The following is a 27,503-nucleotide window of genomic DNA, read 5'->3' on the forward strand; positions in this document are numbered from 1 at the left end:
TAGTTAGCGCACACTGCAGAACCACCACCCTGGTCTGTCATTACACAGGCACCATCCAAGACCTCCACACAACATTGAAAAGGCACATCAGCCAAGACAGCCCAATAGTATCTGGAACCCACCTCTGCCAAGGACATAGGCAATGCTTCCTCAGGATCTTCAAACTCGTCATCGGAGTGCGTGTTGGTTGGATTTAAAAGTTCCTCAAAGTTTTCTTTCTAGTGCTCAACAACATCGCAGGTCTGGGTCATCAGTATCTCCAATCCTGTTGAATACAGGACCTCCCGTCCCCCCTGATTCATCATCAGCCCGTTCACCTCCAGGTCCACCTGCAGCACTCGCTGGTATCCTGCTGCCTCCATCCTGCAAGGAGAGAGAGAGATGAGAGTCAGGAGAGGATTTAGATGCAAAAGGAGGCAGAGAAGAGGGAGGAAAGGAAGGATAAGTGGCAATGGGAAGGCATAAGAGAGAGGATAAGGAAACGGTGTAGTCGGAAATAACGGAGGGAAAAGAAGAGGAGGGGAAAAGCTAAATCAGAAAATGGAATAATGTGAACATGAGCAGAAAGAACAAAGACAGACTGGATTAAAGATGTAGAGAGAATAGAAGAGAAACTGGTCTTTATTATATATAAACAGGAGTGTTTGGTGTTGTGAAAAAAGGACTGAAAACAGCAGCTGAGAATGAATTGTACATTTCAGTCAGCTGAAAAGAAAAACAAATATTTATTAGCAGAGGATGTCTCTGCTGTATTACATGCACATGTTTAATCACCACATCCCACATCTCACAGTCTGATATGAAACTAACCGCGGGCCGCGGCACCATTGAAATTCATTCTCACATCCACACAGAACCACCATGTTGGCAAAAAAAGCAATTTATTTTTCCTGTTGCAATATGGAGCTTCTCTTGCAGAGACTACCGGGCCAAGCAAATGATTTCCTCCCAGCTGATGGAGATGCAAACAAAGCAGGAAAAACAATGAATGCTAAATAAAATCCTCCAAACTAATTTGATTTGCTGCAGCGCTGTGGTTTGAGCGAGCTGCTGCCTCTCCCTCAGGTGTTCTTTGTCACAGTCAGAACTGGATGCAACACCTTTTCCAGCCACCGCACACAGACGCACACGCTGTCCTGAAAACACAATTCACACTCAGGGAACTACAAGTGGCTCACATGTTGTGCAACATCTTTAGGTGACAGCAAATACAAAAGTTTAACTCAAAGAGGAACTAGATGTAGCCTTTGTGTTCGAATTCAGTTTAAAGTTCTTTCTACTCTTTTATTTGTGTCCTCAGCAGGATGTTTGTTTTTTGGTCATCAAAGAATTAAAAGAAGGCTGGAGAGAGCCCAAAGTGAGCATGAGGAGGGGGGTGTTGGGGCTACGAGCCAAGGATTCCCTTGAACATATTTTGGTCAAGCTTGTATTTAAAACTGGCCCTTTATGTGTTCTCACTTCAGAGGCGAGCCTCACTTCTAAGCTCTGATTTAAGGATCCTCTCTGGTAGAAAAGTAGAGAACAGTTTTAGAAGCTGAAAATCAGTGGATAAAAAAACAGCTTGAATAGTAATTCTGGCTCAGGAGGAAAAAGCTTTTCTGTTTCAGTGAGTAATGTTCTGAATTATACTTCATATGTTTCCAAATCCCAGAGAGAAGCTTTGGCTCGGAGTGATCACAGGTGAATGTTGGTGTGAATCTGGCCGAGCAGTAGAAGCTGTTTACACAGGTATCACACAGGTGTACTGAGGTGTGATGCTGCATCACTTGATGTGGATCTAAAAATCCCTCGTTTCAGCTCCATTCATCAGTTTCACACAGTTGCTACAGAGCCGTAGTGTGGCATCATCCCCTCCTGACAGCATGCTGTGCGCAGGTTTAGTGACTGCACTGATGATGTGCTTTAAGCTTCTGGTGAACAATTACAGCCACATCAATGATCTGCAGCAGACACTTCAGCTGTGCTTTACAATGAAGCTGCAACAATCAGAGTTTTATTGCTGAACACGACAATACAACTCTACTTCACTCCTTTATTCAGTCTGTGTTTTTCTCTTCTGTCTTTATTTGTCTTTTTCATGTCTGTTCCTTTTTCCTCCCCCTCTCTTTATCTTCATCCTCTGGCTCACCGGCCGTGTTCTGTTGCTCCAATAGGGGGCAGTTCTCCCTCTCTCACCCTCCCACCCCATCACCCAGTGTGTGTTTGAGATGATGAATGTCTTCAGCCCAACGGTCGGAGAGGTCAACCTACTTCCTGCATGTGTCATTAGATTCATCACTGCACCGTGTGCCCTTTTCTCAGCCACATTTACATACACTTTAATACACTCACCGGCGACTGTCACTGCTCCTGCCCTGACTTGTTGAGAGGTGAGAGGAAGAGACGGACGCAGAGACAGAGACAAAACACAGAGCGGAAACAGGGTTAAAAGGCTAAAAGCAAAATGTCCTCTGGGATCTTAGAAGCCTCTAAAGTTAAAAGTGACAAAGCTCCTGTATCATAGTTTGAGGTGGAAAATCGCTCATGTCATTTTGAGGAGGCTTCTGAGGTATCTCCATCTGTCAGTCGTATTGTTGTGTGTGAAAGCACAAACAGAATAAGGTGAAAGAATCCACTCAGAGGAAAACACACGCACTCTTTCAATCCTATAAGATACATTTCAAACACAGACATTGTCGTAACAAAGCAGCTCTGAGCGGAAAGAAGCGGCACAACAGCAAAAAAATGAAATTCCTTTTGTTGGAAAACAGGGAAATAAAAGTGTCGCTAAGGAACACAAAAGCTCTGTCAAACACGCGGCCATGTTTTCTTCTTTCACTCGTAACACCTCGGTGGATATCTGGCTCTGAGAGAGGTACAGGAAGAAAAGTCTGCCGTCTCTTTTGGAGACCCGAGGGGTTTCCTTTCATGCACAGCAGTGATTTGGATAGCACCGACAACAATGATGCATCAAAGACCTGAATCTGTTTCTACACAGTGAAGTGACAGCGAGTCCAACAACAGAGGGAGAGGGAGGGAGACGGTTTGTGTTTGCGAGCACTCAGATTAACACGTCAAACAGCTCCATGCAGGTGAGAGTGGAGATATTTGTCTTTGTTATGGAGCAAGAAGACGATGGGATTTACTTCTTGGACGAAAAGTCCAACTTGTTTTGTCAGTCGGTGTTAAAACAAGCTGAAAATTAACCAGCAGTGATTCAACAAGGAAGCTGTGACAGAAACTCCTGCTGGCCGTCTGGCTTCACAGAAACGTCTCCTGCTCTGACCTCTCCTGTGGAAACTTATTTGCCAAATATGAGACAAAAGTGTTCAATCAACTCTTCTTCAGTAGTTATTAGAGGGTCCAAACATGGAGAAGGAACCAGCAGTCCTGCACGCTGTCAGTCAGTTTATTTAGTATCAGGGAGTTTCAGGTTATCTGGAGGAACGTTTGGTCCAATATAGCCACCATGTTGACTGACCCCGCAGTGTTTCCTGAAGAGGAAAAACAAACGTTTACAGTCGCTGTTAAAAAGTTTTCTTCCAAACTTCTTTCATAAAGAGCAACATGAAGAGAAGCTAACAGACATGTGAGTGTGAGGTGAAAGAGTTTTAAAGGAGTCACTAGAAGGAACGATTATTGACGACCACCTGAGGGTCGCAGTGACGTGTTGGAGACTCTGGTCGCCCCGGAAACCTCAGGGTGACGACAGAAGTCACTGCTGCAGGAGAGAAATGTTGTTTCTATTGTTTCTGTAGATGAAACAAATCAGATCATAAATCAGCTTTATAGATTTGATGTTGATGTTTTGTCTATAAACAGCCTGAGGTCTGTTTTGTACAACTAAAGACTGTAAGGCTCAGATAGCATTAAAGCTCCTTCTTGCTCTCTGAGCGATCTGTATGTGCTGTTGTGGGTTATTTGCTTCAGCAGCTGTTTGAATAATTTGTAGTCCACTTCCTGTCCAGCTGTGCGGCTCACGTCTCTCCAAACAGAAACACGTTTGATGCTAATCGGTTTGAGGAACAGGAGGGAAACTGGATGATGATGATGCTGATGAGATCCCGTTGAAACAAGGAGAACTCGCCCCGACTCTGTTCCTTATCACGCTGAGCAGCAGACCTGGAATCAGCTGAGATAGTTTGGAGAAGGTTGTTAGAGGCCAGCGGGGCCACTGGAGGCCCTGTGGGGCTCTGAGGGTTGATGAGCAGGAAACAGCGACAGAGGAAGACACAGAGGTTGTGAAACGGTAACAGAATTAAACAAAAGGTGTAAAAGTAGCTCAAAGTATGTGTGAGTTATTGTAATTTATTAATCATGAAACAACTTAAACTGCTAAATTCTGCCCTGAAGACGTCTCAGTGAGCCACGTCACAGTTGTTAGTGATAAACGCACAGCGCTCATAAAACACTTTGCACTACAGTCCTAACCTTGTGCTGTCTGGGGGGCGGCTGGTTTTCCTTCCAGTGACGCCTGCTTCATCTGTGTGGAATGGATGTGTTTATGGAGCGATAAACTTTGACGTGTGACAGACAGATAATGAAAGAGATCATAAAATGAAACCGTGTCAAGAAGCAGATGAAACGTAAAACAACCAGTTTATGTCTGCGGGAGATTTCCCCCAGGATCTATCAAAGCCACCACGACAGCCCTGTCCCTGTCAGTACACATTACTGTGTGGTAACAGGAGGCCTCCGCAGTGCAGACGGGGTTCAATGGGGGGTCTCTGCCCCCAAAGAGCCTTTTTTTGGTCGTATCTTCTACAGTATTTCCTGAATAATAATAAACAATAAATTATAAATAATTTAAATGAAACACAATCATGGTGCCCAGAGGTTGAATCCTAACTGTGTTGACGCCCTGATCAGGTCTGTTCTCACGTATTCTGTGAAACATCTTTAATTCGACTCGACTGATTTGTGCCAAACGAGATGGAGACGTTCATGCTCCCCTCAGGATGAACCCTGATGACTTTATTGATCTCATCATTTTTACCTTCTAACCTCTGAAACCTGTAGAAACCCTTTGAAGTGTTTTTACTTCTGAGTCAGCTTCAAGTACGGGATTATAGAGTTTGTAGAGGCGACAGAAGTCACAGTCAGATGTGATCTGAGGCGTGTTCCTCCAGTCTCTCTGGATATACAGAATCATTTCTCAGATGAGTAAATTCCTTAAAGATGAAGGTGTTGAGAGACGACCAAACATCTGCCTGACAGCCACCCCATGCCGCCACCAACACCTTTTAACTCCTGCTTGTTAAACTGCTGTTAATGAGCGGCTTTTAGTTCTGAGCTGTGTTTAAGCTCACAAAGCAACACGATCAGTGATTGTATGAAGGCCGTCTTCATCCCTGTATTGATTTGTGTGAGCTGTCGGAGAGTAAAATTCTCCAGAGGGCTCTGCTGCTCGTCCTCTTATCCTGGACAATAAGATCAACTCAGTGTGACTAATCTCCCCTTGGAGTGTAAACTCTCCACCAGAAATCACTCTTCTTCCTTTCCTTGTTACTCACACATGTTCACAATGATAACGAGGGATTAGATGAGGTTGTCCGTTTCATCATTCGCCTCTCTGTTGCCGCCTGCTGCTGTTGAACTTCATGATTCAGGCTTTGTGTTGTGCGGCCTGAGAGGTTTCTATTTGATCCAACATGCTGGGTTTTCTTTTATGTTTCTATCTCTTCATATTTCTTTTTCCTCTGGGCTCACTGCTCCTCCCCCATCATTCATGTCTCCATCTTTAGTCTTGGTTTGGGTCCATCTATCTCCAAATGTGCCACATCGTTGTGGGAGCAGAGGACATTTTCCATGTAATCGCCCCGTCCCTCCTCATTTCACTTGTCTTCCTCTTCTGCTCTCAAAGGGACGTCAATGAATCTGTTCTTTTGTAAAGTCTCTCAGAGAAGGCCACACAGGACGCCGACCAGGAAGTCCATATAAGGTCGAACTCTGAAACAGCTTTCTGAATCTTTCTAAATCAGACACTAAAGTGTTTGCTTTTATTGAGGGTCTTGCCATTCTGCATTAATTCTACATTAGCACTGCAGAATTATTCAACATGTTCCTCAGGGGCTGTGATGGAGAAACACTGATTGAGACTGATGAAGGAGCCAAATATACAAACACACAGGCTGACGTGTGGCAACAACCATGACTGAGAGTGAGAGCCAGTGAGATGCAGATCCTCGGGCCGCGGGCAGCAAAGTGTGATCCTGTTAAAGCTGAAGTGAAATCTTGGCAGCAGTTTTGACAATAATTCCTTTAAACTGCATGTTTGTGGATGTGTTCAGATTTACAGAGAGATCTCTCACCAGGGGACGCAGTCCATGTGTGATTGTCTCAGCTCTACCACAGCTCTGATCCCAGGACAGGCCTTCTAGGAAACATGTCACATGTGACCTTCAGTGTAACTCTGTCTCACCGATATCTGAGGACAGATTCAAGCTTCTGTCAAATTATATTTATCTTTCCTGGTTGCTGCAAAGTTATTGCACAGAATTATTGCTCAGAAAATCTACCCTGAATAAATTCAAGGTTAAAACCATCAATGACACATTTGTGCTTTGTTGCATTACTGTGAGATGTTACAAACAGGATCCTCTGACTGCACGTTAAAAAAATGATGTACAAGGAGATAAAACTGTGAAAAGTGCTGAATAGATAAATGAAAGAGCAGTAAGCGAGTTTGTGACACCACGTTGTATTTATGTCTGACAAGAGCTCTTTGTTACTGAGAATCCAGCAAAGTATTTAGAAATGTCTGAAAGGAAAGTGTGATTCACTGTGTTCACATTAAAGTGTCTGTGGTGCCACTGCTGTGCTTCTCTGTGCCTGATACACTTTGAGCTTTTCCTTTTCTTTCTGTCCGCCGTCTTTTTGCCACCAGAGATCTAACCAGGTGTAAAAGTGGCCGAGGCGGTGTCGCTGTCATTGTGTTGTGGGTCAGTGTTACACTTTTAGATGTCACACTATCTTATTCTTTCTCCAGTTTCTGGCAGAGTAAACCGATATGACAGCAGCACTAATTCCCCTCAGTGGAAGATTTTGCAGTTTTTTTTGCTTCTTCTTGTTTCATTAAAATGTTGAAATCAGCCTCACAAGTTTCTCTAAGTGTCACTAAGTAGTGAGCATACTTTGTTTGGACGGTTGTACCTTTAAAATACTGCAGAGTCTTGGTTATATTTTAGGCTTTGATACGCATCTATGCAACGCACACTTTTATATGCAGGCGCGACAACATCATGTCACGTTGAAGGAATCAAGTTTTCTCACTCATGATTTCAGGCAACAAATCTCCCTCTCTCTCTCTCTCTCACTCTCACTCTCTCATTCTCTCACACACACACACACACACACACACACACACACACACACACACACACACGCACACAATTCGGAAATAAACCTGCATGCATGTGCACGCCCCGACACACACCTAAACAAACACACACACTGCTCCCTGGTTCAGTTTATTAGATCGGTGTATGTTGACAGGGTTAATAAGAATGTGACCCCACCATGACCCCTCGCTGGCCTGAACCCTTACTTCTGCTCCCTCGCCTCATTAATCTGTCAAGTAAACAGAACCCTCTCCTCCTCCTCCTCCTCCTCCTCCTCTTCCTCCTCACCCGCTGGCTGTGATGAGAGAGGGAGCAAACACGCTCTTATTTTGAAATCACTTACATTTCTCTCCGTTAGCAAACAACTTCCTGAGGAGTGAGTCTTGTGATTTGTTTCCACTTCTCACCTACACACACACACACACACTATATTCTTAATGATAATTTTCTCGTGACGTTTAAGCCAAACAGTTTGTGTTGTCGATCCCTCGACAAGTTCTTGCAGCACCTGAAGTATAAAGTTCACCTCACAGAGAGCTCTGAAGTGTTCACAGTGGCCGAGGATTCAGAGGATGATGTATTAGAAGATGAAGTGGATCAGAGGGTCTGAGCTCAGGGTCCTAAGGCCAGTAGGCTGCCTTATCAACACCAGCAGGCTCCATGGCCAATCTCCAACCAGTCTGTGGGCAACTCGCCACCAGCGCTGGCTTTGGTAGCTGATAGAAGTCTGATTAAGGAAATACAGAGCTTTGGTAGGAGGAGAGGAGAGTTTGCTTCATTTTACTTGGAATAGTTAACATAATACATTTGTTCATAGAAAATATAATTAAACAAAAGCTCATACAAAAGAATACCCAAAATATCTGCATGAATCTTCAGGTCACTTCATTTTAAAATAAGTGTTTGCCTGAGAAACACATAAAAAGACCATTTAAGAAGTGCAGCCCCTGAACACAACAGAGTGACGTGAAGAAGTGAACCTCCTGTTAGTTCACAGCTGATTTCATGTATCAGCGTCTTCAGCTGCATTACCTGGATTCACCACAGAGCCCAGGCCGGATTCACAGTCCCAGAGGGATCAATCATCTTCAGACACAGATTCACTAGTTCACTGATAAAATGCAGGTCAAGGATGTGTTACAATCCACAGTAAATATCTAATTCATTACTCAAGTTGTTGAGGAAGAAGGCAAGATGGAGGAGAACACAGAGCGCATCTCTGAGTAGGAGGATGTGCTATAAATCAATCCCCTGAGATTAAATTAATCACAGCTCATTAGTGGCATCACGTCCATTTTGATTTCCATTAATGACGACCGGATCGAGGGAATAAATAAGACTGTTTTATTTTGCTGGATTACTCTGTTAGACTCAGGAGGCTGTGTCCTCTATGGAGCATTTATGATTGCACAAAGCATGAGAACGCCCAGCAACACGTAGGACTCATGCCACTCATGCAAATTAAATTACATACGATCAATATTTCTGATTCATCAAACGATCACATCAGTGCCTGTGACAGACGGCTGTGGGAATATATTTTAATGTAAGAGAGGCAGCGAGAAGAGAGCATCTCACAAATGCATTAGTGACCCGGAGCTGTAAACAAAGGAGAAGATGTCTGGATGATTACTTCAAAGGATTTAACGCAAATATTTTTAAGACCAAATTTTTCACAAACACACAAACGAGACGTATCCCTCAATTACTCTGCTTTCTTTAAAATATTTTCTCACACACACACACACACACACACACACACACACACACACACACACACACACACACAGTATTAATCTCTCTGTTTTGTGCTAGAGTGCCCGTTTTAAGCCAGTTTTAATTAAAGAGATTACAACACAGAACAAATCAAACTGCCAGGTTCTGCAGGCCTCAATGTAATGTTCTAACTGTTCTTTCATTTCCCACTTAATCAAACACACATAAAAAGGTGCATATGTGCACACACACACACTCAGCAGGCAGGTGATTAACATCCCTGCATCGCGCTGATGCATGGAGAGTTCCTCCATTGGAATCAGATTGAACTGAAGGGACCTTTGATTTAACTCTGGTTGTAAATGCAGTCCTGCTGGTCGTGCGTGGTCTGCCCATTGATTGTATGTGTTCATTCACCGTTTGAGTTAAGCTTGGTGCAATCAGAGAGAACAGCACGAGACCCTCTGACCTCTCCCCCCGAACTGTAGAGGACTGAATATCGAACTCCTTTCTCATTCAATCTTCACTCACCATTGTTCTGTCAATGACTCCGGCTCCTAACGACTCCACAGCATGAAGTAAAGCTGCCTTACAGACACATATTCACCAACCCAAACAATGTACATGTGCATGGACTCACAGTTCATGGGGTGTAGTCACATGTCAGCACTGAATGAACAAACCATTCTGTATTCAGACCAGCTCTCATGTATGCATGTCTGCCTTAACTGCAGCTCTGCAGGCGGATGTAACATGAACACATTCTCATATTACATTCGAACATATGGAATATAATCATCATATCTGCTGCAGGACGACACTCATGCTCATCATAACTCATCATGTGTGAATGAACAATTATTCTCTAATGACAGGATTTCCATAAGAGAAGCCACATGTCTCACATTTCATATGACGGGTGGAGAATGACAGAAGCTGTCATGGAGGCGGGTGGAGAGAGAGACAGAAGCTGTCATGGAGACGGGTGGAGAAGTGATGAGAGCAGGAGGAGATTGTTCCTCATACAAGGCCTCAGGCTGTTATTATCATATCATGAGAACAATCAATCACATGGGGTTAAAATGTACACGCTGTTTCACGGCCACTTTAACATGCAGGATGAGATCATGAATAAGGCACAGAGTGGGGTTTTCACACTGCTGGGACCTCAAGTTACCTACACCTGATTGAACATAATATGTAATATAGATCGCTCCATGTGAGTGATAATCCATGATCAGGATGTGTTTGGCTGCAAACCTCAGCTGCTTCAATTAAAATATAATTACAATATCTCAGTATCACTTCACAAAAGATGGAACCAGTAACATTTCCATTGCAGTTGTATTCATGAGCTTAATTCACATCCTGATAAACAACCTTCACTGTCTCAGAAAATTTACTTTATATTTATTTTAAAACACAAAGACATTTTTATTCTACAGTGTGAGAAAATGTCACAGCCCACTATAAATCTGTTTGGATTCAGGCACAGCTTCATAGTCTACAGCCATGCTAACGTTTGTGTGAGGCTGTACTTTGGATACAGTGATGTTTTGAGCTAAATGCTAGTGTTAGCATGCTAACACGCCAACAACTCTAATGTGAACATGTTTTATGTTTCGCAGGACGTATTAACTGTCATCATGCTAGTTTACCATGTTAGCATGCTAACAGTTTCTTATTAGCATAAGATTAACATTGGCCTGCAAAAGCCTCGTGTACAAAGTGAGCAACAGGACTTCAAGATAATGTCTTGGACAAAATCTAATTTGACCTGATGGTAAAGCTCTATGAAAGTTAGACGATCATCAAGTTCTTGATTTATCCACTAAATGATGGTCCACATGTTCTTGGCAGTCCCCAACAGTTACTCTAGATCGTTCTCTTTGGAACAAAAACTTTCAACCTTCAGTATTTGCTGAAACATGAATGACTGCACAACCGATCATCCACAACCGATAATGTTGAGTTATGCTGACTTAACTATCACAGCTACTTTGATGTCTCACCTGGACATCTCAGTGACAATGAAAAAGGACATATGGTGTGCTGGAGGGAAATCTTGCATGAAGATACAACAATGTTCAGCAGAGGGAATCTTAACCAGAATCTTTATGGACTATTTAAATGTGAAGCGTGTCTCTCTTCTCTCCCTGACACACTGCAGAGTATGCTCATCATTTCAGTCTCACACAAGCTCGGGGTTTCCATTCCCCTCATTGATGCTTGCTTCCTCTGTGTCTCAGAAAGAGCCTCAGAGGCTCATGTCAGCTCCCTCAGCAGATGGCTGGGGCAAACTCACAATGACAAGCCTCCATTTCACTGATGCTTAAAACATGATTTCACCGACTGTTGGAAAACTGTTTAATCTTTAACCTATTTTCACACCGGAGCAGTGAGCACACGTTCCTCATCAAAGGATCAGCTCTCAGACTCTTCATGAAACTTTCCTTCTCTTTGTTTGAATCCCTAAAATACATTTCACTGCAGCTGCAATCAGTGCAAACATGATGAAACACACACTATAAAGCAAACACTGCTGGCTTAAATATAACTGCATTCATCCTGGTGTCTTGTTGTGTTGTCACTCAGACGTAACACTACAGTGTTGTTAATAGAACTTGTGTTTCCAGGCTTGCATCATTGTGTAGGTGTTGTGAGTCTGTCTTGTCAGTCTTTAAGAGTGAGCCTGTCTCCCACTCTCTCACAGCAGGAGTCCTCTCAGCAGCAGCAGACACACTGAACGTGGTGACATGTTTCATGATCCTGTAGACGTTGAAGGGGAGAGAGATGCTGGAGGGTTTCAGTTGTTTACCTGTTTGTTTGTTTGTGTGTTTGCGTGTTTCTGTCAGACACCTCGTGGCTGTGTGTACACACACAGACAAGACTCAGCTAATATTTACACTCTCTAAGAACCTAGTTTTCTATTTGTAGCTGCTCTCTTGTTAAGAGGCTGAATGAAACTCGATGGTTTGAGGTTCTGAGTTTATTGTTCGTAAAAGATGTATTTCATGAAAGCTTATGGCCCAAAACGTGCTACTTCATTTCAATGAACTTGATTTTATAAATCTGCATTAAAAAGTGTATTTTATGTGTGTGAGGCAAAAAAGTGTCACTGCATGTCGATAAGAAATTTTCAGTCCAGTAAGGATCAGGTGTGACTCACTGTTGGATATTGTTACCTCATACAGTGTTTACTGTCTGCAGACAGATGCCCTCAGAGCTAACATGCTGACCTCAGCCTTCTGTCACACAGATCAGCATCTTACAGAAGAAAAAAGAGCTGCATCGGTTTCTAAAGTGCTTTTTTGGGCCCCCTAAGCCTGATGCTCAAAGAGTCCAAAACATGTTGAAAACTTATGATGAGAGTAATTTTACATTCTGGCTTCAGTTTATCGACAAAGACAGTAAAAGTGGAGCTAGCAGACAAACTCACAGCCTGCTACTGAAACTCAAACAGCTAAAGATGTGACCCATGCAGGCTGCCGTACATACTGTTCAGCATGTCTGGAAGTATTGAATGTGCTTTCTGAGCTTTGCATAAAGAAACTGCTGCTGTGAGTACAGCTGTGGGAGAGGGAGGAACTATGTGTCACACAATAAGTACACACAGACATAAACACACACTGCTTTAAAGTGAAAGGTGGATATTAGCTTTAAATGCTACAAAGACCAATCGGCTACTTTATCTCAAATAAAATCGGTGTTGATAGTTTGCATCACGCTGCTCGTATCGAGGTGTTGATGGACTTCAGACGTCTGCCTGCTGCAGTTTCTGTGTTATTTTCCTCTTTAGAATGAACCAAGGACAGATATTCATGGAGATTAAAAGAGGACACCACAGACTGTGGCAGCGTGTACTTCTAGACTGCAGACAAATGAACTATATTATCACTTCCCATGCTCTGTCCCTTAAACTTTTTCACCTCTTCTCTGCTACCTCTACTTTTCACACATAAACTCCCATGCTGCCTCAGTTTCTCCAGAGCACATGAGATCAGAACAGTGAACATGAGCGATGTGCTAAAGTATATTTCTGAAGCATCACACAACATAGACACACCTGGGACACATGAGTGTTTCTGAGCTCCTCTAAGTGCTCACTTTGTCTGTGCACATTTCCATCCAAGGTTACATCTATCTAAGTCTTCATGCCCGCAGTCTATCGACTCTCCTGATTGGCTGTTGGGAGTTTAACCGTCTGGCTGAGTCACCTGGTGGTCACATTATCGGCTGTGATGTCACACTTTCTACCACGAGCCAGAGGAGACACTTCCTGCTCCCACTGTCCATCTTTCCTGTTCTGGCAGTGAAGCTGATTTAGTGATCAGCAAAGTGAGCTTCAGCTGACACGAGGACAAACTCAGTGTTTTAGGGCTCTTGTCTTTTCAGCCTCCTCGGCTCCACAGATTTCCATCAGCCTCATTCAAAATGTGGCTAATGGAGATCTTTGTGTACTTAACCTGACTGATGGTCTGTCTGCTGCACAAAGGACAGCAATAGAATGAAATGAGTCTGAGTACGGACCTTTTAACTGGCGAGCAGGAGGAAGTATGTCACAGAGGAGATATCTGCAGGTACCAGGGAGCCAAATTTAGTCCACTTTGAAAATATGCTGTCAGGGCTTTCAGGCTTCACTCCAGCCTCACTGTTACAGGATGAATATTTGTTCCAGCTGGAAAATAACAAAATATAATAAACAGAGCTGAGCCAGCTGGATGCTCGACCAATCAGAGAGCTCTGATAGATGATGACTTTGCACCTCAGCTCTCATAAATGAAGCAGCTTCTGCAGCTGCAAGGCCAAATTTCTTTTCTCAAAGTGATTCAAAAACTGATTTCAGGGGACAATTTAAGAGTCGGAGGTCTCACTCTGCTTTATATTTCTGAACTGGAACAAAGATAAAGTCCATCAAGCAGTGAATTTGTCCAATCAGGTGTTGTGAGAAGAGTTCACACAAGGCTTCATGAGGACAAAACTGCTGCTGATGAAACTGCAAAGAAAACATTGTCGTGTATTTTTTTTGCACTTTTGACGAATTCAACAACTGAAAAGACCTCGACTGCTGCTTTCTATGTTCCTGTTTGATATCATCAAAGAACTTCTCTAAACTAAAGTTCAGTATTTTGGTGATGGTCAGATTTTGACTTCTAATGAAGCTTTTTATTCTCTGAAGTGCTGCAGTTCTTCCGTTTGGTATGTGAGCTACAGAAACCTAAAAGCACAGGGTCACTGCAGGTGTTTCATCATCATCTCAATACTTCAAGGTCGTCTTTTGTCGAATTACAGGACGTGATACCCAACCAACATGTGTGACCTTGATTTTGGTAGTCGCTGTATAAATCAATGTGCCTCCTCCTCAGCAGGCTGTGAAAGAGACGCATGTAAATGATGGACGACTTGTCATTCATCACTGTCGTCACCTTGACACTCAGCAGGAAAGAACAGCCCAGCCAGCGTGTCACTTCCTGTGTGCAGCTGAATTAAAATTGCCTAAAACAGTTTAGCTGTTGAGTTGAATGTCCAATACTGTACAATGACACGCACACACACACACACACACACACACACACACACACAGAAACAAACACTATAAAAGATATATAGTAAAATATCATGAATGGAAACAGCTTCATTTCAGCAGCAAACATCTGTTAGCACAGAAACAGACTTTGACATAAGAAAGTTGCACATGTTGTTTCATGCTCTGTATTTAAATGAGTCATTATGCAACATTTGGGGAAAATTTGGCCCCTTTCTATGCAAATGCACCTAATTCATAAACAGCAGCGCTAACAGCACCGCGCAGTTAGCGTGAAAATATTAGCGCCTGCAGAGAGCTGGTGGTAACTGCAGCGCAGTGTTATAAGGGCTGTTACACTCTGAGTTTACACTGATCATGGCGACAGTTCTCCCTTTTGTGTGACCAAAACATTTATTTGTCTGTAAAAACAATGTCAATAAAATATTGTCATTATTAATATTATCAGGAGACCAATCAGTACGGAGCTGTGCGAGGCTCAACCCCGGCACACAGGCACAGACGCTGGCAGACGATCTGGAGCTGTTACACATGACGGGGATTATTTTATGGACGAGCTGCTGTTGCATGCTCGTTTAAAACAATGAAGCTGCGTTACAGACAGTTAAACTAGTAAACACCTGTCGAGTCTGGACTTTACAACACACTGTGAAGAGAGCTGCCCCCTCCCCTCCCTGCTCATCATCGATTTGTGCATGGAGATGAGATCCGTCGGTGAGCGCTCAACTGATTCCTGAGAGCGCAGCAGAGAGAGGAGGTGCAGACAGCTCCTCTTCACAATCAGACACAAAACAACAGCAAACTATGTCTGTTGATAGATATTTGTATATATGATATGTGCCATAAATATTATCTGTCATTTTTAAAGGACGGTCAAATCATTTCCTTTCACACTTTGTAGCAAACTTCCTCCAGCAGATGTTGATTTTAGGACTATTTTCCAACGTGCATTTGGTGTCCTGCTGAGTATAGTGTATGTGTGGGATTGACAACATAAACTAATGTCCATCCTCACTGTAGTGAATGAACATGTCAGCCAGTGAAACAGTGACTGAATGGAGTGTTTATAAGTGTATGTGGGACAACAATGGCAGTCCAGTACACAGAGTGCTGTATCAGGATTTGTCAAAGGGAAACACTGGTTAGAAGGATCTATCTATTGTTGACAATGTGAAAAATAAAGAACATTTACAAACTCATCCTTTAAGTGCAAGCCAGAGCCATCACTGTGTTCCCTGAAGAATGTCAGAGCCAAGGAGGAGGATTATTCAGATGCTGAGTCAGGTCCTCTTTCATTCTCACTCTCTGCAATCGCTCTCTACTGACAGCTGTCAAAGAAATGAACAAGTACGCTGCTGCTTTCTGTTGTTCAGCAGGTTGTTCACTTCATATTTCATTCACACACTGATTATAGAAGGAGGGAGTCAGACGCACCTTTGACTGAAAGTGTTCTCCTTCCTCCGACAGTGGAGGGTGACGACCCTGTGACCTTCACTTCTAACATCCTGGCTCACCGTCCACACGACAGGGTTACTGGCTCTGGCTCCCAGGAGCGCCACGCCGTCCTTCAGCTTCACCCTGAAACACAAAAGCATTAAAACCAGATGACAGTGGAGCTGTCACCAGCTCACAACATCAGAAAACACACATGGTCTCTTTTACACTCTTTTTCTTTTTGAATCACAAACATGTCAGAAGAAAGACGTGAAGTGAGGCGCCGCTTTAAGGGTCTCTCAGAGGTCACACACAAACTCTTCAAACACTCATCGTCTCTCTCAGACACACAAAGGAAAATAGCTCCTGAATTAAAGATTATATTGTAGTGGGTTATTGATGAAGCTCTTCTATACAGATGTGTGGTTTAGGTAGGTAGGAGGCAGGGTCAGAACTGACGTCACACATGGGGGTGGTGACTATGACTCACTAACTGATTTCAGTCGCACCTGGATGGAGCGAGTTTTGCCGTGATTGCTGGACGGAGAACAAAAAAGACGCAGAAGGCAAATCTCTGGAAAGAAAGACGGAGAAAGCGGACTTTGACACACAGCCCACCCCCACACACAGTTATTTAAACACCTTTTAAAACTGAACTACAAACAAGAAGGGACTGGCCAACTGGACCGACAGAACTGCACCCGACGGGTGTTCAGAGGAGTTGCCCGGGCCGGGTGAGCAGGTCGCGGGGAATACGAACGGGGGCCTGGCGGTGAGTCAAATGCAAATAACCCCCAGACAGGAACGTTTCCATTCACCCAGGGAAGTGTAGGTCACATGTCCCAGTCTAATGCAACACGTAGGGAGAGGCACTCGGTTACGGGCTTGCTAACCTTAGCTAATTATAGGAACCAACGAGTCTGGTTTAGTGTAGCCGCGTAACAACATGCTTTACTCATATAAAAGCACTAAAATGTGGCGGGTGGTCCCGGTCTGGAGAAAAGCTGACTTCCACTTTTTTCACAAAATCTGATTCGCAGAGAAATTCTCATTAGTTTTGGACCTTCTTCATTTTGGACAGTAAATATTAAAGTCAACTGAAATGCTTTGAAATGAATAAATAATCACGAGTCAGGGATAACAGGCCCAAGTTAACCTCTGTGAAAGTGTTTAACCACCATGGGAGTTCATGTTGAGTAAGCGAGTCGTCTTACATGATGCACTTTGTTTTACACCTTAATGTCCAAACATCAGGACTCTCTCTGGAGCAAGCTCCACTGCCAGCAATTGTTGTCATTTCCCCACACCTGTGGTTTTAAAAGGTCTCCAATCTCTGCAGCCTCCATGCCCCCTCTGCTCCACCCTTTCTTCTCTCCTATCACTCCCATTACTGGTGGTCACAGTCTGTCGGAGGCTATACAGGCGCAGGACAACCATGACCTCCTCTTCATCTTCCAGTAAACTGACACTGTTGCTCTCCTCCTCCTCTGTCACATGAAATTAACATAAAGTCCATGAGCAGCTTTCAGTTCAGTTCTTTTCTCACATGACAAATTGCTCTGGTTCAAACCGCTGGCACAGATGCAGCAGAATATTTCATGTTGGGAAAAAGAAGACGAGGATGGCAAGAACAGGCAGATCTGAAGTAAAACACCAGCAGCACAAAAAAGGTGGAGAAAGAAACATTGCTGTTCAGTGAAAGACCAACGCTGGGTAATTGGAGGCTGTTCTTGTTCTGGAGCTGTGAGAGACGTGTAAAGGATGAAGGAAAGAAAGTGAGCGTTAACAGGAGGATAATGACATGACAAACCACGCAGCAGTCCTTAGAAGAGCTCAGTCATGACATCGTCTTTGATCTGATCCGGCCTGCTGAGGCAGTAATAACTGGACTGGTGTTGGTGCTCCTGACGGGCAGAGATAAAGGCAGCCGGTGTGGAAGACACAGACAATAACAAGGAGAGCACAGATCAACGTCTGCCCTCTCGTTTCCCCAGTTGCCACCTCAGCCACGGTGCAGTAATCACCTCAGACTCACAGGCAGATTCAGCTCTGACAGTGGACTGTGTTAGCAAAGATTATCAATTAACACGGACTGAACTCTGACAGTGTGCGTGCTGTATTGATCTGATATTAAATATAGCTGCATTGCTTTGTTTCTATATCAATAAATGTATCACTAGTTGGATGATAGAATCACAGCCGTCTCATCCTTTCCTTTTCTGTTTCCTCCTCCTGCATCATTCTCACTCTCTCTCTCACTCAGCCATAATCTGACAGAAAGTCCCGAGCATGTGCTCCAGCCATCGAGCAAGGGGGCTAAATAAATGAATGGCATGTTTTAAATGAGATTGCTTTAGCTAATATGATTTCTGGTAAGGGGGGGGGCGTAAGAGGGGGGTGGGTGCAATAAAGGAAAGCAATCTGACGGGAGGCCACTTTCACATGCATCAGCACATGAAGCCGCCTCATTAACTCAGTGAAAACCTGCATCAGTGGGACGAGAGTTCACAGATGAGATGAGGCTGGCAGAAGCTTCGACATGATTTCTACAGGATGAACACTGTCACAATAACATGTCAACACACCTGCACTCTGGTCCACCTGTCACATGTCGGTAACATGTGCATTTTAATTGAAGCACTTTAAACAATTGGAAAGTCATGAATACAAGCAACGAGAAAAAAGGAAAGACTTTAAAAATAAGTCAAAGTCAAAAGTCGAGCGCTGGAGTCAAAGTATGAAGTTGTGTTCCAACACTTTACGGTAAGTGGTGAACAAAGATGTTGGACACAGTCAAGTCAGAGCACTGCTTAGAGCCACATTAAAGAGTCAGACGATTACTAAAGGCTAGATGAGGAGTGAACAATGCAACAAGTTTATGGAGTTTTGATGTTAAAAGTAACATTTGGTCATTTATTAACAGTAAGTATTGTACAGCTGCAGCATACGACACCCAAAGCAGGGACTGCACAGATTTGCAATCCTCAGGACATTTTTCATTTTTAAACAGCTGCTGCCAATCTCACCAGACCTTACATCTGATGCTCAGCATGGGTCAAAGGTGACTAAAGCAAGTTTGGCTTCATGATATGCATTTACTGGTCAATGTGAATTCCTGCTGTTGTTTTAAAATATCACAAACACTTAATTTAGTTTTCTTTCTTCTTTTAACCTTAAAAAACGTTTTTATATGAAACTAAAAATTCATCAAAATGATGACCCATCAATGATTTTGTAATTTTCACCTCAGCACATGTTCACAGTTTTTATTCTGTCATTCATTTATAGTATAGTATACATAAATATGTGAGGTATATGAATAGAATAGTTATGTGTAAACCATGAGCATGAATTTGCACTAGCTGCAACCAGATACACACACAACCTGTGCATGTGTATGTGGACCTGCCTTCCTATCTAACAGCGGACTCCAGCTTCATTACATGTTAACCAGCAGGGGACTCACTGTCCAACAGGGGACATGTTTGACGTCATTCTTTAAATCAAGCAAAAATCATGTCAAACCGACTCTGGTGAATATTTATAATGTTTCTGAAGTGTGGACGTGCAGGTGTGAGTGTAGACCTTACTGACCACACTGAGCAGTCCTTCTGCAGCCCGGAGCAGAATTATAGTGACTCATTCACACACGTGGTTTTTTAACACTCCTCCATAGCTTGAAAGGCTGGCAGCAGCAGGAAGTCTGTCAGACTGTAGAGGGGCTGTTTGACAGGAAACTAAAAAACAATCTCTTGAAACTTGATTTATTATTATTTTTATGTAATAAAATGTAAAGGTTCAGCTTAAGTTTATAACTGTTTCAAACTGACACTGTGTTCAAATAAAGATCTAGCACCAAGAGGGAAGGAGAGGAGTATCAGAAGTGTTTTAGAATGGATCGGTTGAAGAAATTATTGACCTTTTTAGTTGAAGGCCACGCCCACATATTCGTTTACTAGGACTACTCTGTGGATGCTTCAGACTGGGGACATGTATGTGACTGACCAACCCAAGAGAGCGGCCTGTAGAGCTGCTGGTCGACACTAAATATCATTAATGAGAGAACTTGAACAGAAAACAGAAATGCCTCCAGCTGCTTGCAGTCGAGCAGCAGTGTGCAGAACATTTTCTGATCATGTGTTTTCTCTATTAGAAGGGCTGTCACCAGAGCCTTCATCACATCTTCTTTTACGTTGTGCCACCATAGAGGGCAGTTCATTATTATGTTTAATGCACCATAGGGCGTCCAAGAGGGCACTCTGCAGCTTTGTTTGGAACATGTAGTCACCAGGGGGAGAAGGGGTTAGCCCCTTGTTTTAAGTTGTGTAAACAACACATTAATATTATAATATTATGTTTGACATGTTGTACATTTAAGTTTTGAATATGTTTTGCATCAGAGGGTTAACATGATAATGTGAGTGACAACATGCTGTCATTCTAACACACGTCTCTCACTTGATGCCTAAATGACTTTCCTGGTTCTCTTGACAATAAATGAAAGATGAGCTGGAGGCGTTAAAGTGGGTTTGCATGAGTGAGGATGTGTTTTTCTGGAGGAGGTGTAAAGGTCTTTGTAGAGCGCTCAGGGATGGAAGGATAGCTCGGTGATGAAGGTGTTTGAGCACAAAGAGAGAGTGGTGGTTTACAGAGAGCAGCAGGGAGATCACAAAAGACAGGTGTTGTATCAGAGTGGATGAAAAAGGACAGAGGACGGGAGAGAACATTCAGGAGAGGAGGAGAGTTGAAGAGAGGCTACAAGAAGAACTTGTCTGGCTGTTCTGACTTTAATATTTCCAACCACAAGAGAGAGAAATATGTGTCAGTGTCTTCAAGAGGCCATTTGTACGCTCATTTCTGACTCTTACTGAAAAAGAACAGACAGGAGGACAATGGTTCCCTGTATTTCCACCCCGGTGATAACAGATCATTAGTCACTCAGTAACTTCACACACACACCTTGGTCTGTGTCTATATCTGATATAGTGTTCACACATTGGCAGAGCTGCTGGAGAGAAATGAAAGTGAGAACAATTGCTCTGATATCAGCTCAGGAACAAAGAAACCACCTTTAGTTCTGACATCACAGGAACGCTCCGGAAAAGGTGGAGCCAGATGGAGAGAAGCTGTAACACAGAGGAGACACAGCACGTTCATACACAGCCTGCAACCAGGTTCTGAAGCATCATTAACTAACACCACTGAAACATTTAAAGCCACTGAAAGACCCCAGAGAGGACAAATTGCTCCAGTGATTGTTAGATGAATCAAGAACACACAATAACTCATGGTTGAACAGATTTTCCCCAATTAATTTTAAGAAGGTAGTTTAGCATAATTCAATTACTGACAGCAGGAGAAACTGGACAAATCACATTGAGCTAGTTTAGTCGGCCGGCGTCCCTTAATTCTCAAACGCCTGCAGCTAAATCCAGTTATTGAATGAACACTGGAGCTGTTCAGCACAGAATCCTTCCTCCCTCTGTATCTCTCTTACTCACAAACAAAATCATCTCCATCACCTCGGGCTAAAATTAAATTAGCTAGTAGCCAATGACAGGTGACCCAGGCTGGGAGCTGGTTCAATGAATTAGTGAGGAGAAACATGGAGCTGCTCTGACTCAGTTAGCGGAGGAATAGTTGTCTGTGGAGTGTTTTTAGGGCTGAGCGCACACAGGCAGATGCAGAGATAAAGACAGCTAATTCAATTACTGACTTTGATGCTGTTCTTCCCATTATCAGACCTGGTTAAAAGTGCTGGTGCGTGGCGACGCTGCAAACCCAGGACAAGATGAACACAAGCAGATAAAAAGCAGCGAGTCAGATAAAGCTCTTCTCCAGCCGTGCTTCCTCCTGCGTTTCTCACTGTCTCACTCTTTTGTCTCACTCTCATGTCTCTTTTCCCGTCTCCCTCTGAGAGTTTCTGCCTCCCTCACTGGATCTACACTCAGCTGCACTACAGATTTGTGTCACTTGTGTATGAACTGGATCAAGGATCCTGCATGCTTACTTTCTAACTCTCTTTATTTAATTGGGACAGATTTTGGTTTGTAAACCTTTAAAGGGTCATTTGCAGGAATTCATGATCTTTCTCACTTGACATTTTTGGCACAACACACCTGTGATTAAGAACTTTGTTGGAAGTTTTGGCCGTGCTAGCAGCGAGGCTCAGCGGTCAGTCGCTCCACAGTGAAGAACAACAGTTGTTTGGTCTGCCATTTAATTTAGTGCAGAATGTAAATGTCCAGCCAGGATGAAACCCACTGTTCCTCTCACAACATGAGCAGGCTGACATCTGTAGTTTACTCTCAGGAGCTTTGATGACAGTTGGATCGCCATGCGTGGACAAACTGTCTTTATGAAGCAATGATTCATTTTCTATTTGAACAATCGGTTCAGTTTTCTTCAGTTTCTCAGTCCTTTTTTGTAAAACTCCACTTTCTTCCTGTCTGTCTTTTTTGCTTCAACACAAATCAATGAACAAATCAATGAACTTTTCACCCTCAGACCAAGTTAAAAATACAGCGGATGGAAGCACCACTGACATCTCCAGTTCAAAGTGCGATCCAGCTCAATAACCTTGCAACAAACACCACCTTGTCTCCAAGCTGCAGAAAGTTTGTGGCACTCAACTTTTTCAAAAAGGAATCAAAGTAGAAAAACATTTGACTCAGATAGAAAAAGATTGAAGAATTGTTTGGAGAGAAGGATATATCCAAGCGGACTATCATCACCTGACCTTCATCCACAACCTCTCATTTCCTCTGGAGCTGCTGGGAAAGTGCTGCCTTGTGTGAGGCTCACCTGGTCCTTCACTTTGCCCTCCTCATGTCACCGTTCTTCACAGATCAATATCTGTGTGATCTAAACGAGCTGGTGAACGCTGGAGCTTTGAGGGTGTTGGCGCTTTGAAAGGTTAAAAGCTCCTCATCTATCTCGGGACAAAGATGATCGAAGGGAGAACTTAGTCATTTCAACCTTGAGTGGATTTTATTGAGTGCTACTTAATTTAGGAGCTGCTGACTGTCACCAAATACTGGACACGTATACAATCACATGGATTTACAAGGAACTGTACTGTCCAAGAAAAGCACAGGAGAGGAGGTGATGCCTTCAGCTGAATTCTCTCTTCATTCATATCTGGATGCCTGAAAAACACAGACTGTCTGTCGCTCACATTTAAAGGGGAAAGCAGTCAGATGACAGATGGAGCTTGGACCTGAGGTCTGGGAACAAACTCCTGCCTTTAAGAAAGAAGAAGGAATAACTGTCAGAGGACTTCAAATGAGAAGAGGTTCAAAATGTGAGCCGGCCGTCGCCTCATGACATGAACGAATCCATGACAGATCAAGAGCAATCATACGGGCAGGAGCTCTGAGGAACGAGTTTCAGTGGAATCAGAGAAGCCCCTGAGCCTGTCAGAGGACAGGAACTTTCATCTGAACACCAGGGCAGGTTTTATGAATCTTAAACACATCTTAGTGGAGAGAAAATTATTATGTTTGATCCCAAGGTCCTGGTGTGTTAAACAGAGGCGTCTGTAAAATATAGAAGTCACAATGACTGAGGATTCTCCAAAATCATCCTGTTTGTGCATCAGCTGATCAATACAATAAAGACGTAGGCTCGAAATATAACTGAGGAAAGGAAAGGAACAACATTCAGTGGTTTTACGGCAGAATGCAACCCTAACTCAAGCGATCACAGAGGAGAGAGATGTAATTAAAGCATTTACTGCTTTAAAATGGGAAGCAGAGAAAGAGAAAGAGAAGGGAAAATAATGTGCAGCTCATAAAAAGTGACATTTATCAAAGCCTATAGCTCAAAGCTGTCAATCACTGTTTTTTCCTCAGTCTGCCCCGAGCTCTCATCATCTCTCTATGTTGCATTATATTTCAGCTTATTTCACAAAGTAAAAAACAGTGAAAGAAAAAGACAACAGAGAATACATGATACTCTGAATACAGAAACAGGCTGCATGTGGGTGGGTACTGACTGAAATGACAAAGAGGTCCTTGTGTGTGCAGCAACTGTGTACTTGAATGTGGGCCAACGGGATGATGACACTGAGGGGTGTGACAGCGCAACGGCTACGGCCAAAAGCAAGTCACCTCCAGTAAATAACAGCCCGACTCTCCTCACCACTCAAAATGTAAAACTCAACAACATGTCAAATCTGGTGTCCGACATGTCGGATATTTGGAACCTCATTTGTGTCACGGGATTTGAGGAGTTAGCGCGGGATTTCAGATTAGCACAAATATGAAATATATGTCATGTTGGTTTTCCTTTTTTATTTTCATAATTGTACACCAAGCAGTGAACTAAAATCTTCCATTCTTCATTTGCTTTAATGCTGGATTTCAGGAACTTACTACTCCTGCTGCAGTAGATTAGCTGAGGAAATGAGGTCATGTTGTGGCACACAGAAGCTTGATCCCTATGGCTGCCATTTGAATGCAAGTCTATCCAGTTAAATAGGGGTTAGGGCCCACGCATGCAGAGACTGGTTCCAGTTAAATGTATATAAGGTTGCATCCTTTGGATGAAAATTAGACTTTGCATTGGATTTGTTGGGCCGGACAGATGACCCAGGACTGATCCAATAGTTGGATGCACGCAGAAGTGAAAGTAGTATAATCTCAGGATGTAGTGGGATAGATTAGGGCAAGTTGGTAAACCTGATGTAGGAACGGTTACACAGATTAACACAGATGCTGTCAGTTGGTGCAGTGACATGGCACATGCAGTCGCAGCACGGGATCTATCCTGGTGAAGGCCACATGTCAAAGCATTTTGGTCTGACCATGAAGTTGCATATTTGTAGTGTTCAAGAATTGTGACCTCTTAAGACTGTTTACCTTTCCCATGCACATTGGAAGCAGGTGAAGTTGTGCAGGAAATATCTGCTCTGCTTCCCCATACAGCACTGCAGTGAGTAGTTAAGTCATCCATCCATCCATCCATCCATCCATCCATCCATCCATCCATCCATCCATCCTTACAGGGATGAAGTCGGGCTGGAGCTGAGGGGTGGCGTACACCTTGGACAGGTGGCCAGTGAATCACAGGGCTGATACATAGAGACAGAAACTCACTCGCACTCACACCTGGAAAATGAAGGATTACCAATTAATTAAAGTTGTGTGTCTCTGGACTGTGGAAAGAAGCTGGAGAACTCAGAGTGTACTCGGCAGGTACCAGGACTGAACAAATGCTAAATGCTAAGGCTTCAACACACTGCAGCCCCAGCCAGCCAACAGGTTAAAATAAGAAGCTTCTTGCTGTGAGGTGACGGGACTAACCACTGCACCACAATGCCACCTAGTTAAGTCAGTTTCATTTATCTAGACAAAAGTTTGCCTCAACAGCTTCACAATCTGTAGTCAGTGAAATATCCCGACAGTTGAACTGAAACATTATTGCCAATGGTGTTTCACCAACATGTCATCATCCCAGGCTGTCAAATCCCGACGGTTTATAACAACTTCAACCAAAGGTAGGGTCTGTTCTCTGTCATACCGACGAACATGGTAGGGTCTACTTTCTTCCTGTCTAACACATGTAATGGTCTGTTTGGTTGGGACACAAAAACTACAGGGTCTAGGTCACAAGGTTACAATGGTTAAACGTCCTGTTTAAGCAATAATGCAGCATTTACTTTTGGTTTCAACCCTGTTCTCCTGGGCAAAGACGTCCTGTGCTGTTTGGCCCATCCAAAACCACCGACCACCCCCAACAGGCGGACATCGTCAGCCTTCTCCTACATCACCATCAGAATATGGCCATGGATGGGTTAACTCAACAGTTGAAAGTCCAGTGATAAAGGGGACCTTGTGCATCGATGTGAAACGCCAATGACCTCGACAAAGTGTTGGAACTTGACAACTTGGCATTGAAGGAGAAACAAGAAATCATAATAGCCATATGTATGCAAATTACATCAATCTAAAGTCATTACTGAAACAATGAATCTTTGGCTCCACTAAAACATTTAATCATGAGCGTTACAAATGGCTGACTCTTCACTCTGCCCTCTAATTGGACCATAAACTGCACGAAAACACTGCTGTGGGAGGTTTTACAGGATGTGACACACTGGGGACAAACACAAGAGCCAGCTAGGACTGATGAAGAGCTGCATTAACGGCACTGGGAGCCAGGGCTGCTGAGCAGGGACTAAATGTCTGTGCTCTCCTGACTTCATCTGTAAATGATGTATTGATTTACTGACGGGGGGAATCGAGCCTGCAGGTGTGTGGTCATGTGACACAGGTGATCAGATGTTACAGTTTGTCATTCAGCCGTCTTGATGTTTGGGACCACAGAAGTAATATCTCTGATGTGATTGATTAAATGCTTCCTGCTGGTGAGAGTGAGCCGAGTGAACCTTGGCTACAGCGGTCTTCAGTCTCGGTCTGAATGTCATGTGTTGTTGTGTTACAGGACAGTAAATGCTGGAGTGGCAATGTGACAGGAAATGACAGCCACCATGTTAACCAGACAATACAGACAATGTCCGTCTGAAAACTGTCACAGTGGTGTCACAACATGTTCTCAAAGTGTGAGAGAATCGGCTCCAACTGGAAAAATCCATTTTTGTTTCATTCGCAGTCTCAAGATTTTGTGCACCAACAATCTGAGCGATTCTCCAGAGTCAGAATAAAGCCTGTGTGAAACGTCTGCACAGCCTCCTCTGCTCTCTGCCATGTGCAGGTTATTAGAAAACTCACAGCTGACATGTCAGGTAAATCAGTTACACACCTGGCATGTCAACCAGCACATTAGCTTCATGTGCACCAGTGGGCACGGCTGAAAAGTCACCATCATCAGGCTCCACTACACGCAGCAGACAGGGGAAAGACCCAAGTCACGACACTGTCATCTGGCAGGGTTTGAAATGTGTGTGCGTGCAAGTGTGCGAGTCTGAGAGAGAAAATGAGGAAGTTGAGGGATGAGATGGAGACCCAGAGAAAAGTGGTGGTAATCACAGAGCTGACAGAGGGATGATTTAGAGACTGAATCACTGACTTTGATGAAGATCTGGATGAAAACATCTCCATTTACACTCTGCTGACTGCTGCATTTAAAACAGACACAAACACATTAAAGAGGGAGTTTGTTTCTGACTAAAACACGACCAATGTCCTCACAAGTACAAGAGATCTGACACTCAGCATCTATAAAGAATAAACAAAGCCACTTTATAACTGCGTTACAGTAAATCATGTGTTTCCCCCTCAGGAGCAGTCACACTGCACGCTACATATTTGTGTCAACACAGGTTTGTCATGTAGCTCGGAGCAAAAGTGTTGGAGTCAGAGCGATGCTGGATCTCTAAATGTAACACAGTGTGGAGGTTCTGATATGAACATTCAGAGCATGAAAGGAGGCGTTCAGCTGTAACTCTTTGTTCTTGTTTGGCGCCTCCTGCAGCTCCTGAACGACACTGCAGAACGTAATAACGTATCAGGTCTTTGAAGAAACTG

The 27,503-nt window shown here is 43.5% G+C and overlaps 1 pseudogene; it reads right to left on the reverse strand.

Moving 5' to 3' along the window:
* Nucleotides 1-218: 218 nt before the first annotated feature.
* Nucleotides 219-27,503, reverse strand: part of LOC138602372 (transmembrane protein 132C-like) — a 79,027-nt pseudogene continuing 51,742 nt past the window's right edge.

The sequence above is a fragment of the Semicossyphus pulcher genome, unplaced genomic scaffold (assembly GCF_022749685.1).
Source record: "Semicossyphus pulcher isolate SPU_LCO1_2020_fin unplaced genomic scaffold, fSemPul1.0.p SCAF_22, whole genome shotgun sequence".
In the NCBI taxonomy this organism is placed as follows: Eukaryota; Metazoa; Chordata; class Actinopteri; order Labriformes; family Labridae; genus Semicossyphus; species Semicossyphus pulcher.